This window comes from Oncorhynchus masou, chromosome 5 (assembly GCF_036934945.1).
Source record: "Oncorhynchus masou masou isolate Uvic2021 chromosome 5, UVic_Omas_1.1, whole genome shotgun sequence".
Lineage (NCBI taxonomy): Eukaryota > Metazoa > Chordata > Actinopteri > Salmoniformes > Salmonidae > Oncorhynchus > Oncorhynchus masou.
The window spans coordinates 79,390,604-79,410,070 of NC_088216.1; the positions used below are offsets into that span (position 1 = coordinate 79,390,604).

General features: G+C 49.8%; 1 long non-coding RNA gene across 2 annotated transcripts; it reads right to left on the reverse strand.

Moving 5' to 3' along the window:
* Positions 1 to 5,644: 5,644 nt before the first annotated feature.
* On the reverse strand, positions 5,645 to 17,767 carry LOC135528004 (uncharacterized). 2 transcript variants are annotated; one of them, XR_010453496.1, is made up of 5 exons: positions 17,542 to 17,767; positions 12,669 to 12,693; positions 12,414 to 12,524; positions 12,006 to 12,089; positions 5,645 to 5,823 (listed from the first exon to the last, which is right to left on the reverse strand). It is a non-coding gene; the product is annotated as an uncharacterized LOC135528004 (long non-coding RNA). The 2 variants fall into 2 exon arrangements; XR_010453495.1 differs by lacking the exon at positions 17,542 to 17,767 and having other exon boundaries at positions 12,669 to 12,719.
* Between the last annotated feature and the right edge of the window lie 1,700 nt (positions 17,768 to 19,467).

Here is a 19,467-nt window from a genome sequence, read left to right on the forward strand (position 1 = left end):
ATCGGCAGAATCAATAGCCTTGGTTTCACAAATGACTGCCTCGCCTGGTTCACCAACTACTTCGCAGACAGAATTTAGTGTGTCAAATCGGAGGGCCTGTTGTCCGGACCTCTGGCAGTCTCTATGGGGTACCACAGGGTTCAATTCTCGGGCCGACTCTTTCCTCTGTATATATCAATGATGTCGCTCTTGCTGCGGGTGATTCCCTGATCCACCTCTATGCAGATGACACCATTCTGTATAAATCTGGCCCTTCTTTGGACACTGTGTCAACTAACCTCCAAACAAGCTTCAATGCCATACAACACTCCTTCCGTGGCCTCCAACTGCTCTTAAACGCTAGTAAAACTAAATGCATGCTTCGCTGCCCGCACACGCCCGCCCAACTAGCATCACTACTCTGGATGGTCCTGATCTAGAATATGTGGACAATTACAAATACCTAGGTGTCTGGCTAGACGGTAAACTCTCCTTCCAGGCTCATATCAAACATCTCCAATCCAAAATCAAATCCAGAATCGACTTTCTACGGCTTTCTAACAAAGCTGTAAAGGCCGTTGTTGGTGGAAGAAGGTGAGGACCAAGGTGCAGCGTGGTATGTGTCCATATTTATTAAAATGAACACGGAAATAACAAAAATACCAAAGAGAAACTACCAAAAACAGTTCTGGCAATCACCCACGAAACACAATAGAAAACAGTCTCCCTAAATATGGTTCTCAATCAGGGACAATGATTGACAGCTGCCTCTGATTGAGAACCATATCAGGCCAAACACAGAAATAGCAAATCATAGAAAAACAAACATAGACAACCCACCCAACTCACGCCCTGACCATACTAAAACAAAGACATAACAAAAAAACTAAGGTCAGAACGTGACAAAAGCCTCCTTCACTCATGCCGCCAAACTTACCCTATTAAAACTGATAATCCTACCGATCCTCGACTTCGGGGATGTCATCAAAAAAATTGCTTTCAATACTCTACTCAGGAAAATTGGATGTAGTCTATCACAGTGACATCCGTTTTGTTACCAAAGCCGCTTATACCACCCACCTCTGCAACCTGTATGCTCTAGTCAGCTGGCCCTCGTTACATCTTCTTCGCCAGACCCACTGGCTCCAGGTCTTCTATACGTCTATGCTAGGTAAAGCTCTGCCTTATTTCAGCTCACTGGTCACGATAACAACACCCACCTGTAGCACGCGCTCCAGCAGGTATATCTCACTGGTCATCCCCAAAGCCAACACCTCCTTTGGCAGCCTTTCCTTCCAGTTCTCTGCTGCCAGTGACTGGAACAAATTGCAAAAATCACTGAAACTGGAGACATACATTTCCCTCACTAACTTTAAACATCAGCTATCTGAGCAGCTAACCGATCGCTGCAGCTGTACATAGCCCATCTGTAAATAGCTCACCCAATCTACCTACCTCATCCCCCATATTGTTTTTATTTACTTTGCTGCTCTTTTGCACACCAGTATCACTACACACATCAACATCTGCTCATCTATCACTCCAGTTAATCTGCTAAATTGTAATTACTTTTTTTTCTATTGTGTTATTGACTGTATGCTTGTTTATCCCATGTGTAACACTGTGTTGTTGTTTCTGTCACACTGCTTTGCTTTATCTTGGCCAGGTCGCAGTTGTAAATGAGAACTTGTTCTCAACTAGCTTACCAAGTGAAATAAAAGAAAAGAAAAAGTTGATTTTTTTTAATCAGCTGTGTGGTGCTAGGGCAAAAAACAAAATGTGTCCCCCTTGGGGCCCTGAGAACTGAGTTTGGGAAACCCTGAATAACAGAACCATATCAACCAGATACAGCAGATCAGTAAATGTGGAATGCATTTAGGCAAACATCAAATATTTTTGCATGTAACCTTTTTCAGAGGTAATATGATTGATTAAAATAATAATTATAGTGAGAGAATAAAAATCTGAATTGGGCTGCCTGTCTAAATGTTTACATTATTTAAAGGCAATGTTTCCGACGTTCACGGAGATCGCATTCACGGTAAATGCTGCAGAAACAGACACGACTCCTGATAGCCACTTGGTCATACAAGGACGGTTGAGCTACACCTGAATAACAGCAGGTGGTGCAGCAGCAGACACACCCTGTGCCCTGGTTTACACCCATTACCTCACTTTGATTTGTTTTACTTACCCTGCCTGTCTTGTCTCATGGGGTGTCAGGTAGCCTAGTGGTGAGAGCATTGGGCCAGTAACCAAAATGTTGCTATATCAAATCCCTGAGCTGACAAGGTAAAAATTTGTCGTTCTGCCCCTGAACAAGGCAGTTACCCACTGTTCCTAGGCCGTCATTGTAAACAATATTTTCTTCTTAACGGACATTCCTAGTTAAATAAAGGTTAAATAAAAAATGTTGTGTGGGCATAGGGCAAACACTGTTCTGTGGGCACAAAACCAGGTTATGTCTTTCACCCAGTATTTACTGTACCTTACCTTATGGCTCTGGGATTAGCAAGTAACAAGAAACAATGGTGTGTACAGATTTGTTGGCCCATTTCAGTATTGTAATTGTTTTAATATACATAGTACACACTCTTAGAAAAAGGGCTCCAAAAGGGTTCATCGGCTGGCCTCATAGGATAACCCTTTTTAGGTCCAGGTAGAACCCTTTTTGGTTGCAGGTAGAACTATTTTGGGTTCCATGTAGAACCATCTGTGAAAAGGGTCCTACATGGAATGTGAAAGGGTTCTACCTGGAACCAACAAGGTTTGTCAAAGGGCTCTCATATGGGGACGGCAGAAGAACACTTTTAGGTTCCAGATCGCACCTATTTTCCTAAGAGGGATGTATAGGGAATGGAGTTGGGTAATGTTTGACCTTTTAACTTGAGATATATTCTTTGCTTGCAACTAATTTTGAGGATGACTACACCCACCAAAGAACACATTATCTACTCTGTCACATGGTATAGAACCACAGTGTGAAACAATCCCAGATCATCGACACTACTGAGACTTGGCACTTAGCCAGCTCGGCATATAAGTGGTTTTCAAGGAAGGTGTGGTTGTTTTTTTAATGACCATGGCATTAATCATCATTAACATAGATACTTCAGGTTCCCACCAACATAGCCATTGGTATAGAGCCATGGATACTGTACATCAGGAAGAGGCAGAGCATTGTATTGTTTGGATCTTGTAAAGCACCACCCTGTTACATAATTATTCTACCTCCAAGGTGTTTCATTATCTAATTATGAAAGTGTATATCTAACTGGCAGAAAAGGAATGGTGTCAGAAAGCGATATGCCATCCCAATGTTAAAGGCCCAGTGCAGTGAAAAACAGGATTTTCCGGTGGTTTATATGTATATTTACACACTATGAGGTAGGAATAATACTGTGACATTTTGAAAAAGATGTAAGAGCTGACATTTCAGTGTAAGAGATTTTAGAGTAGAATGCCTGAGATTTCAGCCTGTATTGGTGGGATGTAGTTTTGGCCTTCCATGGTGACATCAACATGCATAAATTAGTTAATAGACCAATAAGAAAGATAGTTCCAAACCTCTCTGCCAATAACAGCTTTTCCTTCCCCACTCAGACCACTCCCATACAGTCTTAGCTAAATTAATTCCTGCTTGAGAAATGTCCCTTTACTAAGAAGCTATTTTTGTTGCTTTTTTTACTATTTTAATTGAAAATATGTACACAGAGGTATTTAATTTTTACCCAGAAATAATGTGATATAGAGATAAGAATTGCTGAATTGGACCTGTAATTTGCATGCCTTTACCTAACCCTAACCCTACCCTTAACTTTCCATACTAGAGGTTTCGACCGCATATGGGATCGCCTGATTTAAAATTGAGAGATACTCTATCCATCTCGATGACACTTATTTCAAAGGGGTCCTTATTACAGTGTAATTACATGTGTAATTGCACTGTAACTCATATAGTGGTTAACTGTAACGGCTCATAGTTACAATGTACTAACAACATGTAACTGGTAGTAATTGCGGTCTGTAATTAGAGACGTGTAACAACAAATGCTCGTTACCATTCTTGTTACTAATGGTTTCCACTAAATTCAACTGTTTCGCTTCTTCTCAGCTGCGTCTGATTCATTAACAACTGTGACAAAAGTTGGGTTACCTTGTGGATGCACTGGGTGTCTGAGAGATTATAGCCTATGCTCAATAGGCTCTAATTACTTAACCATGAATGTGCACTGTTAAAATAAAGCATAGCATCTTGGTTAACTTGGTTGAGTTAATGCTTACAAATTTAATACGAGTGTAATCCAAAGATGAGGAGTAAAACATTATTGAAAATCAAATAAAATGTATTTATTAAGCCCTTCTTACATCAGCTGATATCTCAAAGTGCTGTACAGAAACCCAGCCTAAAACCCCAAACAGCAAGCAATGCAGGTGTCGAAGCACGGTGGCTAGAAAAAACTCACTAGAAAGGCCAGAACCTAGGAAGAAACCTAGAGAGGAACCAGGCTATGAGGGGTGGCCAGTTCTCTTCTGGCTGTGCCGGGTGGAGATTATAACAGAACATGGTCAAATAACAATAATCACACTGGTTGTCGAGGGTGCAACAAGTCAACACCTTTTCATAGCGATTATTAAGAGTATCTCTATCGCTCCTGCTGTCTCTAGAGAGTTGAAAACAGCAGGTCTGGGACAGGTAGCACGTCCGGTGAACAGGTCAGGGTTCCATAGCCAAAGGCAGAACAGTTGAAACTGGAGCAGCAGCACGGCCAGGTGGACTGGGGACAGCAAGGAGTCATCATGCCAGGTAGTCCTGAGGTATGGTCCTAGGGCTCAGGTCCTCTGAGAGAGAGAAAGAGAGAAAGAGAGAAAGAGAGAGAGCATACTTAAATTCACACAGGACACCGGATAAGACAGGAGAAGTACTCCAGATATAACAGACTGACCCTAGCCCACCGACACATAAACTACTGCAGCATAAATACTGGAGGCTGAGACAGGAGGGGTCAGGAGACACTGTGGCCCCATCCGATGATACCCCCGGACAGGGCCAAACAGGCAGGATATAACCCCACCCACTTTGCCAAAGCACAGCCCCCACACCACTAGAGGGATATCTTCAACCACCAACTTACCATCCTGAGACCAGGCCCGAGTATAGCCCACAAAGATCTCCACCACGGCACAACCCAAGTGTGCGAATGCACTGCAGAATACACCTCAACAACATCTCTCTCTGTTCTCCCTCCTCCAACAGCTCCATTGACTCCCCGACGGTCTGTGGCTCTCTCCTCGGCTTGACCAACAGCCCCTTGTGACCCCAAACAAATCTTGGGGTTTCTGTGGCCGCGGACCCCGGTGTCGTTTTTGCATCTATAGCACGCTGCTTGGTCCTTGTGTCCTTCTGAGGTCTTGGCCTTGAAATACATCCACATTTACACCTCCAATTGACGCAAATTATGTCAATTAGCCTATCAGAATCTTCTAAAGCCATGACATAATTTTCTGGAATTTTCCAAGCTATTTAAAACCACAGTCAACTGAGTGTATGTAAACTTCTGACCCACTGGAATTGTGGTACAGTGAATTATTAGTGAAATAATCTGTCTAAACAATTGCTGGAAAAATTACTTGTGTCATGCACAAAGTAGACGTCCTACCAGGACGGTGTTGTTGAGTCCGGGTTCTGGAGACCCACGGCTGGGCCTCACCTCCTGCTTGGCCTTGTCCTCTGAGTGTTGGACGAATGAGGCGCCATAGTGCTGGTAGTTCACATCTCCACTGGACAGGTACTGCACTGCCTCCGCCATGGTAATATCAGAAAGCTGACCATAATCATTCATCCTGTTGGGAAACCCCATATAGGTACACTACATTACCAAAAGTATGTGGACACTTGCTCATCGAACATCTCATTCCAAAAGTTGGTCCCCCCTTGCTGCTATAACAGCCTCCACTCGTCTGGGAGGGCTTTCCACTAGATGTTAGAACATTGCTGCAGGGATTGGCTTCCATTCCAACGGACACATCTGGGTTTAGCGGATGCCAGGAGAACGCAACCTGCATTAGTGAGGATCAGACACTGACGTTGGGCAATTAGGCCTGGCTCGCAGTCGACCTTCTAATTCAACCCAAAGGTGTTAGATGGGATTGAGGTCAGGGCTCTGTGCAGGCCAGTCAAGTTCTTCCACACAGATCTTGACAAACCATTTCTGTATGGCCCTCGCTTTGTCCACTGAGGCATTGTCATGCTGAAATAGGATGGGCCTTCCCCAAACGGTTGCCACAAAGTTGGAAGCAAAGACTCGTCTATAATGTTAATGTGTGCTGTAGCGTTAAGATTTCCCTTCACTGGAACTAATGGATCTCTCCCGAACAATGAAAAACAGCCCCAGACCATTTTTCCTCCTCCAGCTAACTTTACAGTTGGCACTATGCATTGGGGCAGGTAGCGTTCTCCTGCCATTCGCCAAACCCAGATTTGTCTGTCGGACTGCCAGATGGTGAAGCGTGATTCTTCACTCTAGAGAACGTGTTTCCACTGCTTCAGAGTCCATAGGCTCTGATGCAGTCGATGCTGGTGATCTTAGGCTTATGTGCGGCTTCACGGCCATGGAAACCGATTTCATGAAGCTCCCGACAAACAGTTATTGTGCTGATGTTGCTTCCAGAAGCAGTTTGGAACTCTGTAGTGAGTTTTGCAACCGAGGGAGTTTTACATACTACACGCTTCAGCACTCGGCAATTCTCTTCTGTGAACTTGTGTCGTCTACTATTTCGTGGCTGAGCAGTTGTTGCTCCTAGATTTTTCCAATTTCACAATAACACCAGTTGACCGGGGCAGATCTAGAAGGGCAAAAAATTTGACTAAATGACCTGCTGGAAATGGGCATCCTCCAATTCGACACATTTTCCATTACTTATGCCATGTTCATGATAGCTGTGAGAGAGTGACTAACAAAATGAGTGGGGGGCCCCATGGAGGTCACGCCCCAGAGCACATGCCCTGTGTGCCCGGTCAGTGATTTGGTGATGATTAGCCCCCTAGCGGCATGTGTAGCATGGTGCAGATCATGTCCTCTACCCTATCAGTAGGTGTTTGAATGTGATGCCCTGCAGAGAGAAGCTAGTGAAGGCTGTAAAGAGAAGCTAGTGAAGGCTGCAGAGAAGCTAGTGAAGGCTGCAGAGAGAAGCTAGTGAAGGCTGCAGAGAAGCTAGTGAAGGCTGCAGAGAGAAGCTAGTGAAGGCTGCAGAGAAGCTAGTGAAGGCTGCAGAGAAGCTAGTGAAGTTTACAGAGAGAAGCTAGTGAAGGCTATTGAAAGAAATGTGTTTGACTCTGCCTGTGAGAATAACTACTTATTATTTTATGTAGCTAATCCGGTGAGTGATCCTGTTGCTAAATGCTGACTACCAGCCAGCCCATTATGCCACATGTAATATGCTACAATGTGGGATTTCAGCATTCGGTTCACCTCCCCAGATATTTGCTACACACTGATGTTTTAGGCAATATTGATAGTATTAACGTGGTTTACACCCATATTGAAGTGAGACTGAGTCCGGAATGTTTGTGCAGGTCTGAAACCAGTGAGAAAGAATTTGATGTATAACACCGTTAATTTACGATTCCAACAGTGTATGGCCCACAGACTTATAATAACTGTTTCATGTCGTTCTTAGTACATACACTACCGACATGCTCAGGCTAGTCAATATTCAGGCTACAGCCTGGGAGCTAAACCATCAGATAAGACCTAAAGATAGAATGTATTAGATACCCTACATGAGGTATCTGACGGTAGGGCTGACGTGCTTACAATACAAGTGTTGGGTCTTCTGTATTTTATTGTAGGGTGTACTACTAGTGGTGACCTCACAGGCAGATTTGAGGCCTTTCAGCTGTTGCGGTTCCATTGTTCCCACTGTGTGTGTGTGTTTCTGTGTGTGCATACACTGGTGTGAGTGTTGTGTGCATGTATTTGTGTGCATGCATTTGTTGTTTTGGCTGTTCAGCTATAGGTTGGTCTCTTCTGATACACTTTTCTTTTCAACCCCAGGCCATGGTTGTCTGGATGGTGGTGGGCCGTTTGTGCCACAGCGCCAGCCCCTCTCAGCACCTCTCAACCCCTCTCAGGGTCAGCCTGCAGCTGTCAGCAGATTCATTTCAAACAACTGGGAATGGGCAGAGAGTGGAGAGGATGGAAATTCAAGAGGGGGCAGAAACTTGACGAGGCTCAAGGCGAGCCTTTACACTGGGACAGGCTTATCAGTCTCAGCAGGGTGTTATCAACGGCTGTAACACTACTGGAGGAAACCTAGCAGGGTATTATCAACGGCTGCAACACTACTGGAGGAAACCTAGCAGGGTATTATCAACGGCTGCAACACTACTGGAGGAAACCTAGCAGGGTATTATCAACGGCTGCAACACTACTGGAGGAAACCTAGCAGGGTATTATCAACGGCTGCAACACTACTGGAGGAAACCTAGCAGGGTATTATCAACGGCTGCAACACTACTGGAGGAAACCTAGCAGGGTATTATCAACGGCTGCAACACTACTGGAGGAAAACTAGCAGGGTATTATCAACGGCTGCAACACTACTGGAGGAAACCTAGCAGGGTATTATCAACGGCTGCAACACTACTGGAGGAAACCTAGCAGGGTATTATCAACGGCTGCAACACTACTGGAGGAAACCTAGCAGGGTATTATCAACGGCTGAAACAATACTGGATGATAACTTGCCGGGTATTATCAATGGAAGAAACACTACTCGAAGAAAACAATAAAATGTACAAGATACAGTGTAGGAGGAAATTAAGATTTTAGGGATGTGTGTGTATAGGAATGATCTATACTGAACAAAAATATAAAACAACATGTTGGTCCCATGTTTTACGAACTTAAATAAAAAAAAACAGAAATGTTCTATATGCACAAGAAGCTTATTTTTCTCCAAATGTTGTGCACAAATTTGTTTACATCCCTGATAGTAAACATTTCTTCTTTGCCAAGATAATCCCTCCACCTGCCAGGAGAGGCATATCAAGAATCTGATTAAATAACATGATCATTACAAAGGTGCACCTTGTGCTGGGAACAATAAAAGACAAATCTAAAATGGATAGTTTTGTCACACAACACAATGCCATATATGTCTCAAGTTTTGAGAGAGCTTGCAATTGACATGCTGACTGTCTGAATGTCCACCAGAGCTGTTGCGAGATAATTAAATGTTAATTTCTCTACCTTAAGCTGTCTCCAATGTCGTTTCAGAGGATATAGAACCGACCGGCCTCAGAACAACAGACCACATGTAACCACTCCAGCCCAGAACCTCCACATCCGGCTTTTTCACCTGCGGGATCAACTGAGACCAGCCACCCGGACAGCTGAGGAAACTGAGACGCATTTCTGTCTTTAATAAACACATTTAGTGGGGAAAAACTAATGTTGATTGTCTAGGCCTGCTCCCTAGTGGGTGGCCCTGTCTCCCTAGTGGGTGGCCCTGTCTCCCAAGTGGGTGGGCCTATCCCCACCCATGGCTGCACATTCCCAGTCATGTGAAATCCATAGATTATGGCCTGATTCAATTATTTATATTGATTGATTTCCTTATATGAACTGTAACTCAGTAAAGTTGTTGCAATTGTTGCATGTTGCGTTTATATTTTTTATACAGGCCATACAGTATCTTTGTACTTCGAGGTCCCTCTTTCAAAGTCACTGAGATCTAGCCATGGTAACCAAAATAATGTTCTGTGTTATCCTAGGGATGTCCTTACACCATTGTAGTTGAAATTTAAAATGGTTAAGGTTAGGGTTAGGTAAGTGTTAAGGTTAGGGTAAGGATTTTGGGTAGGGATGTCCCAAGAATCTCAGATAGCACTGACCCCAAAATAATGGGCCACTGGGCATTTATATAAATGACCCTATAAATGATCTGATGTTAATTGCTTAGTGAACCACACCTGTGTGGAAGCACCTGCTTTCAATATGCTTTATATACCTAATTTAATCAAGTGTTTCCTTTATTTTGGGAGTTACCTTAAATCTAGGTCAAGTCTTTGTACTCACACTTTCTGATGATCACTGACTCGATTCCTCAGCACAGTGACTTATATAATGAGTTTTGACAGTGACTACATACATATATCATATTTATATCATACAGTGCATTTGGAAAGTATTCAGACTCCTTAACTTTTTCCACAATTGTTACGTTACAGCCTTATTCTAAAATAGATTAAATAAATACAAATCCTCATCAATCTACACCCAAAACCCCATAATGACAAATCAAAAACAGGTTTCTAGAAATTCTAGCAAATGTATTAAAAAAATAAAATGTAAATACTTTATTTTCATAAGTTTTCAATCCTTTTGCTATGAGACTCAACATTGAGCTGAGGTGCATCCTGTTTCCATTGATCATCCTTGAGATGTTTCTACAACTTGATTGGAGTCCACCTGTGGTAAATTAAATTGATTGGACATGGTTTGGAAAGGCACACACCTGTTTAAATAAGGTCCGATGGTTGACAGTGCATGTCAGAGCATTAACCAAGCCATGATGTCAAGCGATTGTCTGTCAAGCTCTGAGACAGGATTGTGTCGAGGCACAGATCTGGGGAAAGGGTACCAAAACATTTCTGCAGCTTTGAAGGTCCCCAAGCACACAGTGGCCTCCATCATTCTTAAATGGAAGAAGTTTGCATCCACCAAACTGAGCAATCGGGGGAGTAAGGCCTTGGTCAGGGAGGTGACCAAGAACCCAATGGTTACTCTGACAGAGCTCAGGAGTTCCCCTGTGGAGATGGGAGAACCTTCCAGAAGGACAACCATCTCTGCAGCACTCCATCAATCAAGCCTTTATGGTAAGCCGGCCAGGCGGAAGCCACTCCTCAGTAAAAGGCACATGACAGCCCACTTGGAGTTTTCCAAAAGGAACCTAAATACTCTCAGACCATGAGAAACAAGATTCTCTGTTCTGATGATATCAAGATTGACCTCTTTGGCCTGAATGCCAAGCGTCACATCTGGAGGAAACCTATCATCCCTACGGTGAAGCATGGTGGTGGCAGCATCATGCTGTGTGGATGTTTTTCAGTGGCAGGGACTGGGAATAGTCAGGATCGAGGGAAAGATGAATGGAGCAGAGTATAGAGAGATCCTTGAGTGCTCCAGAGCACTCAGGACCTCACACATTCCAACAAGACAACGACCATAAGCACATTGCCAAGACAATGCAGGAGTGGCTTTGGGACAAGTCTCTGAATGTCCTTGAGTGGCCCAACTAGAGCCTGGACTTGAACCAGATCTAACATATCTGGAGAGACCTGAAAATAGCTGTGCATTAACACTCCAACCTGAGAGCTTGAGAGGATCTGCACAGAAGATTGGGAGAAACTCCCCAAATACAGGTGTGCCAAGCTTGTAGCGTCAAACCCAAGAAGACTCAAGGTTGTAATCGCTGCCAAAGGTCCTTCAACAAAGTACTGAGGAAAGGGTCTGAATACTTATCTGAATGTGATATTTATTTATTTTATACATTTGCAAAAAATTCTAAAAAGCTGTTTTTGCTTTGTCATTATTGGGTGATGTGTGTAGATAGATAGATTTTAGAATAGGGATGTAATGTAACAAAATGTGGAAAAAGCAAAGAGTCTGAATACTTTTCGAACGCACTGCATGTCTATGTATTTCTCTTGGATCACTGCCAACAGACTATTCTATGTCTCCCTGTCAAGTCCATTCAAGTGAGATATACAGTAGTTCCAGTAATGAAGAGGGTGTGGTTTTGTGGTATTGTGTAAGCGTGTACATTTTACGAGAAAGCAGTATATAAATCTATGTACTCATGTCACTTTATAGTACATGTGTTAGCGATGCTGTTGTAAAAAGAAAACTGATCTTAGATCCCCCACTTTCTCTTTCATGTGAATCGTATAGGCACATGCTGTTTACTCAGTTTGACACTATGGCCTAAAGTATAGAAAGAAAAGTAAGTGTCAACCTTACACCATATTTCTGCCGTGAGTGTTGGTACTGCAGATCAATTTTCTCTGCCTCAAGTTGATATATCCACTTCCACCAGCCTTTTCTCTATATGAGGGAGAGAGTGGACATCATAGAACAAAGGGGAAATTAGGAACACCCTATAATTCTGCTCAGTGGTTAACTGAACATCTGTAGTAAATAATAATAATAATAATAATTTGGTGGGAGGCTTATATTTGTCCTATTTCACACATATACAAGTGTGTATAATGAATCATGAGAGAGTAGTATTTCATCTGGTTAGAGTGAGATTTTAACATTAATTATTGGAGAATGTCCCTCATACGGTTATCAGAACGACATGCCTGTGTAAAGTTCTTCTGAATCTGGTGACATAGGGAGGATAGAATTCCAACTGAACCCAGTTACATTAGTTTGTCCTCTTTGAGATATCAATATTCAGCTCCTTTCGTCGTCCACTTAAGATCGCTCTCTTCTTCTCTCACTGTTTTCTTTTTTTGGCCTGCCATTCTCTTCTGTCTTTAGTTATAATAAAAAAATAAAAAAACATTAACTCTTATAACACATCATAAAAACTGTCGCTGTAATGGTGTTTGAAATGTGCTCCTGAACCTTTTCTGAGTTCAATTTATTGAATATATAATTTTGGTTCAGGATACTTACTTTGGTTTAGGTTTTGCTCCATCTTCTTCCCAGGTGGGAAAGGGGAGGATTCCGTTATTGACACAATTAAAGTTAGGTAGAACATTGCAAAACTGGTTTCCACAATAATATCTGTTTCAATTTCACATGAAAATATACCCCTCCACCCATAACAAGGTATTGAATAACAACTGTTCCAGTCCTACTACCCACCACCCCCTGCCAGTTCTACCCCCCCCTCCCAGTCAGTCCAACTCCCCCCAGCCAGTCCTACCCAACCCCCTGCCAGTTCTACCCCCCAGTCAGTCAACTCCCCCCAGCCAGTTCTACCCCCCAGTCAGTCAAACTCCCCCTGCGAGTTCTACCCCCCCCCAGTCAGTCCAACTCCCCCTGCCAGTTCTACCCCCCCTCCCAGTCAGTCCAACTCCTCCTGCCAGGTCTACCCCCACCCAGCCAGTCCTACTACCCACCTCCCCCTGCCAGTTCTACCCCCCCTCCCAGTCAGTCCAACTCCCCCTGCCAGTCCTACCCCCCCCGCCCAGCCAGTCCTACTCCTCCCAGCAGTCCAACTACCCCCTGCCAAGTCCTACTCCCACCCAGTCAGTCCTACTATCCCCCAGCTAGTCCAGCAGTCCTACTACCCCCGGCCAGTCCTACTCCCCCTGAGCCAGTCCTACTACCCCCAGCCAGTCCCCTACCCCCAACCAGTCCTACCTCCCCCCAGTCCTACTACCCCCAGCCAGTCCTACTACCCCCAGCCAGTCCTACTCCCCCCCAGCCAGTCCTACTACCCCCAGCCAGTCCCTCCCCCTCCCCCTGAGCCAGTCCTACTCCCCCGAACCAGTCCTACTACCCCCCAGCCAGTCCTACTACCCCCAGCCAGTCCTACAGTCCTACCCACCCCGAGCCAGTCCGACCCCCCGAGCCAGTCCTACCCCCCAGCCAGTCCTACTACCCCCAGCCAGTCCTACCCCCCCGAGCCAGTACTACTACCCCCAGCCAGTCCTACTACTCCTCGAGCCAGTCCTACTCTCCCCCAGCCGATCCTACTACCCCCAGCCGATCCTACTACCCCCAGCCAGTCCTACTACCCCCAGCCGATCCTACTACCCCCAGCCAGTCCTACTCTCCCCCGGCCGATCCTACTACCCCCAGCCAGTCCTACTACCCCCAGCCATCCTACTACCCCCAGCCAGTCCTACTCTCCCCCGGCCGATCCCCCCCCGCCAGTCCTACTACCCCCAGCCAGTCCTACTCTCCCCCCCGATCCACTACCCCCAGCCAGTCCTACTCCCCCTGAGCCAGTCCTACTCCCCCAGTCAGTCCTACTCCTCCCAGCAGTCCAGTCCCCCCAGCCAGTCCTACTACCCCCCGAGCCAGTCCGACCCCCCTGAGCCAGTCTTACTCCCCCGGAACCAGTCCTACTACCCCCAGCAAGCCCTACTCCCCCTAGCCAGTACTACTACCCCCAGCCAGTCCTACAGCCCCCAGCCAGTCCTACCCCCAGCCAGTCCTACCCCCCGAGCCAGTCCTACTACCCCCGAGACAGTCCTACCCAGCAAGTACTACTCCCCCCAGCCAGTACTACTACCCCCAGCCAGTCCTACCCCCCCCCCCCGAGCCAGTACTACTACCCCCAGCCAGTACTACTCCCCCCAGCCAGTCCTACTACCCCCAGCCAGTCCTACTACCCCCCGAGCCAGTACTACTACCCCCAGCAAGTCCTACTACCCCCGAGCCAGTCCTACTCTCCCCCAGCCAGTCCTACTCCCCCCAGCCAGTCCTACTCCCCCAGCCAGTCCTACTCCCCCAGCCAGTCCGACTCAACCCCAGCCAATCCTACTACCCCCAGCCAGTCCTACTCCCCCTGAGCCAGTCATACTACCCCCAGTCAGTCCTACCCCCCCAGCCAGTCCTATCCCCCCCCCCCAGTCCTACTACCCCCCAGCCAGACCTACTCCCCCTCGAGCCAGTCAAACTACCCCCAGCCAGTCCTACTCCCCCCAGCCAGTCCTACTACCCACCAGCCAGTCCAGTCCCCCCCCCCCCCAGCCAGTCCTACTCCCCCAGCCAGTCCTACTCCCCCCCTAGCAAGTCCCACTACCCCCCAGCCAGTTCTACTACCCCACGAGCCAGTCCTACTCCCCCCCGAGCCAGTCCTACTCCCCCCTGAGCCAGTCCTACTCCCCCCCCGAGCCAGTCCTACTCCCCCCCGAGCCAGTCCTACTCCCCCACAGCCAGTCCTACTACCCCCTCGCCAGTCCCACTACCCTCCAGCCAGTCCTACTACCCCCAGCCAGTCCTACTCCCCCCGAGCCAGTCCTTCTACCCCCCCAGCCAGTCCTACTACCCCCCAGCTAGTCCTACTCCTCCCCAGCCAGTCCTACTTCCCCCCCAGCCAGTCCTACTCCCCCCCGAGAAAGTCATACTACCCCCCAGCCAGTGCTACTACCCCCAGCCAGTGCTACTACCCCCAGCCAGTCCTACTACCCCCAGCCAGTCCTACTCCCCCCCAGCCAGTCCTACTCTCCCCCAGCCAGTCCTACTACCCCCAGCCAGTCCTACTACCCCCCAGCCAGTCCTACTACCCCCAGCCAGTCCTACTACCCCCAGCCAGTCCTACTAGCCACCCAGCCAGTCCGACTCCCTCTCGAGCAAGTCCTACTACCCCCAGCCAGTCCTACTCCCCCAGCCAGTCCCACTCCCCCTAGCAAGTCCCACCCCCCAGCCAGTTCTACTACCCCCGAGCCAGTCCTACTCCCCCACCGAGCCAGTCCTACTCCCCCAGCCAGTACTACTACCCCCAGCCAGTCCTACCCCCCCCGAGCCAGTACTACTACCCCCCTACTACCCCTCGAGCCAGTCCTACTCTCCCCCAGCCAGTCCTACTCCCCCAGCCAGTCCTACTACCCCCAGCCAGTCCAACTACCCCCCAGCCAGTCCTACTACCCCCAGCCAGTCCTACCCCCCCAGCCAGTCCTACTACCCCCCAGCCAGTCCTACTACCCCCAGCCAGTCCTACTACCCCCAGCCAGTCCTACTACCCCCAGCAAGTCCTACTACCCCCAGCCAGTCCTACTACCCCCAGCCAGTCCTACTCCCCCCAGCCAGTCCTACTCCCCCCCAGCCAGTCCTACTCCCCCAGCCAGTCCTACTACCCCCAGCCAGTCCTACTCCCCCCCAGCCAATCCTACCCCCCCAGCCAGTCCTACTACCCCCCAGCCAGTCCTACTTCCACCCGAGATAGTCCTACTCCCCTCAGCCAGTCCTACTCCCCCCCGAGCCAGTCCTACTTCCCCCGCCAGTCCTACTCCCCCCAGCCAGTCCCACTCCCCCTAGCAAGTCCCACCCCCCAGCCAGTCCTACTACCCCCAGCCAGTCCTACTACCCCCAGCCAGTCCTACTCTCCCCCAGCCAGTCCTACTCCCCCAGCCAGTCCTACTACCCCCAGCCAGTCCTACTACCCCCAGCCAGTCCTACTACCCCCAGCCAGTCCTACTACCCCCAGCCAGTCCTACTACCCCCAGCCAGTCCTACTCCCCCCAGCCAGTCCTACTACCCCCCAGCCAGTCCTACTCTCCCCCAGCCAGTCCTAATACCCCCAGCCGGTCCTACTCTCCCCAGCCAATCCTACTCCCCCCAGCCAGTCCTACTACCCCCCAGCCAGTCCTACTTCCACCCGAGCTAGTCCTACTACCCCTCAGCCAGTCTTACTCCCCCCCCCCGAGCCAGTCCTACTTCCCCCAGCCAGTCCTACTCCCCCCAGCCAGTCCCACTCCCCCTAGCAAGTCCCACTACCCCCCCGCCAGTTCTACTACCCCCGAGCCAGTCCTACTCCCCCACCGAGCCAGTCCTACTCCCCCCAGCCAGTCCTACTCCCCCCAGCCAGTCCTACTACCCCCTCCCAGTCCCACACCCCCCAGCCAGTCCTACTACCCCCAGCCAGTCCTACTACCCCCTCGCCAGTCCCACTACCCCCAGCCAGTCCTACTACCCCCAGCCAGTCCTACTCCCCCCAGCCAGTCCTATTACCCCCCAGCCAGTCCTACTCCCCCCAGCCAGTCCTATTACCCCCAGCTAGTCCTACTACCCCCAGCTAGTCCTACTCCCCCCAGCCAGTCCTACTCCCCCCAGCCAGTCCTACTTCCCCCAGCTAGTCCTACTCTCCCCAGCCAGTCCTACTACATCCCAGCCAGTCCTACTACCCCCAGCCAGTCCTACTACCCCCAGCCAGTCCTACTACCCCCAGCCAGTCCTACTACCCCCAGCCAGTCCTACTCTCCCCCAGCCAGTGCTACTACCCCCAGCCAGTCCTACTACCCCCAGCCAGTCCTACTCCCCCAGCCAGTCCTACTCCCCCAGCCAGTCCTACTACCCCCAGCCAGTCCTACTACCCCCAGCCAGTCCTACTCCCCCAGCCAGTCCTACTACCCCCAGCCAGTCCTACTCTCCCCCAGCCAGTCCTACTCCCCCCAGCCAGTCCTACTCCCCCCAGCCAGTCCTACTCTCCCCAGCCAGTCCTACTACCCCCAGCCAGTCCTACTTCCACCCGAGCTAGTCCTACTACCCCTCAGCCAGTCTTACTCCCCCCCCCCGAGCCAGTCCTACTTCCCCCGGCCAGTCCTACTATCCCCAGCCAGTCCTACTACACCCCCAGCCGGTCCTACTACCCCCCAGCCAGTCCTACCCCCCCAGCCAGTCCTACACCCCTCCCCAGCCAGTACTACTACCCCCGAGCCAGTCCTACTACCCACAGCCAGTCCTACTACCCCCGAGCAAGTCCTATTCCCCCAGCCAGTCCTACTACCCCCAGCCAGTCCTACTACCCCCAGCCATTCCTACTACCCCCAGCCAGTCCTACTACCCCCAGCCAGTCCTACTACCCCCAGCTTACTTCTCTCCTCTTCTGGGTGTTCTGTCCCCTGTCCATATACATGCTTTTCGAACACAGGCTCTGTCATGCATGTCAAGCAGCTGCTGTCAATAGTGATGGAGTTGGCCAGTGAGGTATTTAACCCACGGGTTATAGACCTATGACTCACCGTGTTGTTTTAGATAATCAGTTGAGATGAGACTGTGTTATTGAACAACACTGCATTTTCTGGTTCAGCCTGAATCTGTGTGAGTCATCCTACTCCCCCCAGCCAGTCCTACTCCCCCCAGCCAGTCCTAATCCTCCCAGCCAGTCTTACTCCCCCCCCCGAACCAGTCCTACTACCCCCCAGCAAGTCCTACTCCCCCCAGCCAGTCCTACTACCCCCAGCCAGTCTTACTCCCCCCCCCCGAACCAGTCCTACTACCCCCCAGCAAGTCCTGCTCCCCCCGAGCCAGTACTACTACACCCCAGCCAGTCCTACTACCCCCAGCCAGTCCTACACCCCCCAGCCAGTCCTACACCCCCAGCCAGTCCTACTCCCCCCCCCAGCCAGTCCTACTACCCCCAGCCAGTCCTACTACCCCCAGCCAGTCCTACTCCCCCAGCCAGTCCTATATCCCCCCCCCCGAGCCAGTCCTTCTCCCCCCAGCCAGTCCTACTACCCCCAGCCAGTCCTACTCCCCCCCCCCAGCCAGTCCTACTACCCCCCTACTCCCCCAGCCAGTCCTACCCCCCCAGCCAGTCCTACAGTCCAACCCCCCCCAGCCAGTCCTACTCCCCCTAGCAAGTCCTACTACCCCCAGCCAGTCCTACTCCCCCCTAGCAAGTCCCACTACCCCCAGCCAGTTCTACTACCCCCGAGCCAGTCCTACTCCCCCCGAGCCAGTCCTACTCCCCCCAGCCAGTCCTACTCCCCCATCAGCCAGTCCTACTCCCCCCAGCCAGTCCTACTCCCCCCAGCCAGTCCCTACCTCCCAGGCAGTCCCCCCCCAGCCAGTCCTACTACCCCCAGCCAGTCCTACTCTCCCCCAGCCAGTCCTACTACCCCCAGCCAGTCCTACTCTCCCCCAGCCAGTCCTACTACCCCCAGCCAGTCCTACTACCCCCAGCCAGTCCTACTCTCCCCCAGCCAGTCCTACTACCCCCAGCCAGTCCTACTACCCCCAGCCAGTCCTACTCTCCCCCAGCCAGTCCTACTACCCCCAGCCAGTCCTACTACCCCCAGCCAGTCCTACTCCCCCACAGCCAGTCCTACTCCCCCAGCCAGTCCTACTCCCCCCAGCCAGTCCCACTACCCCCAGCCAGTCCTACTACCCCCAGCCAGTCCTACTCCCCCCAGCCAGTCCTACTACCCCCAGCCAGTCCTACTACCCCCAGCCAGTCCTACTCCCCCCAGCCAGTCCTACTACCCCCAGCCAGTCCTACTACCCCCAGCCAGTCCTACTCTCCCCCAGCCAGTCCTACTCTCCCCAGCCAGTCCTACTCCCCCAGCCAGTCCTACTCCCCCAGCCAGTCCTACTACCCCCAGCTAGTCCTACTACCCCCAGCTAGTCCTACTACCCCCAGCCAGTCCTACTACCCCCAGCCAGTCCTACTCTCCCCCAGCCAGTCCTACTCCCCCCCAGCCAGTCCTACTACCTCCCAGCCAGTCCTACTACCCCCCAGCTTACTTCTCTCCTCTCCTGGGTGTTCTGTCCCTTGTCCATATACATGCTTTTCGAACACAGGCTCTGTCATGCATGTCAAGCAGCTGCTGTCAATAGTGATGGAATTGGCCAGTGAGATATTTAACCCACGGGTTATAGACCAATGACTCACCATGTTGTTTTAGATAATCAGTTGAGATGAGACTGTGTTATTGAACAACACTGCATTGTCTGGTTCAGCCTGAATCTGTGTGAGTCATACTACATAAGGAAGGTGTGCAGGTGTGGTTTAGGTGTG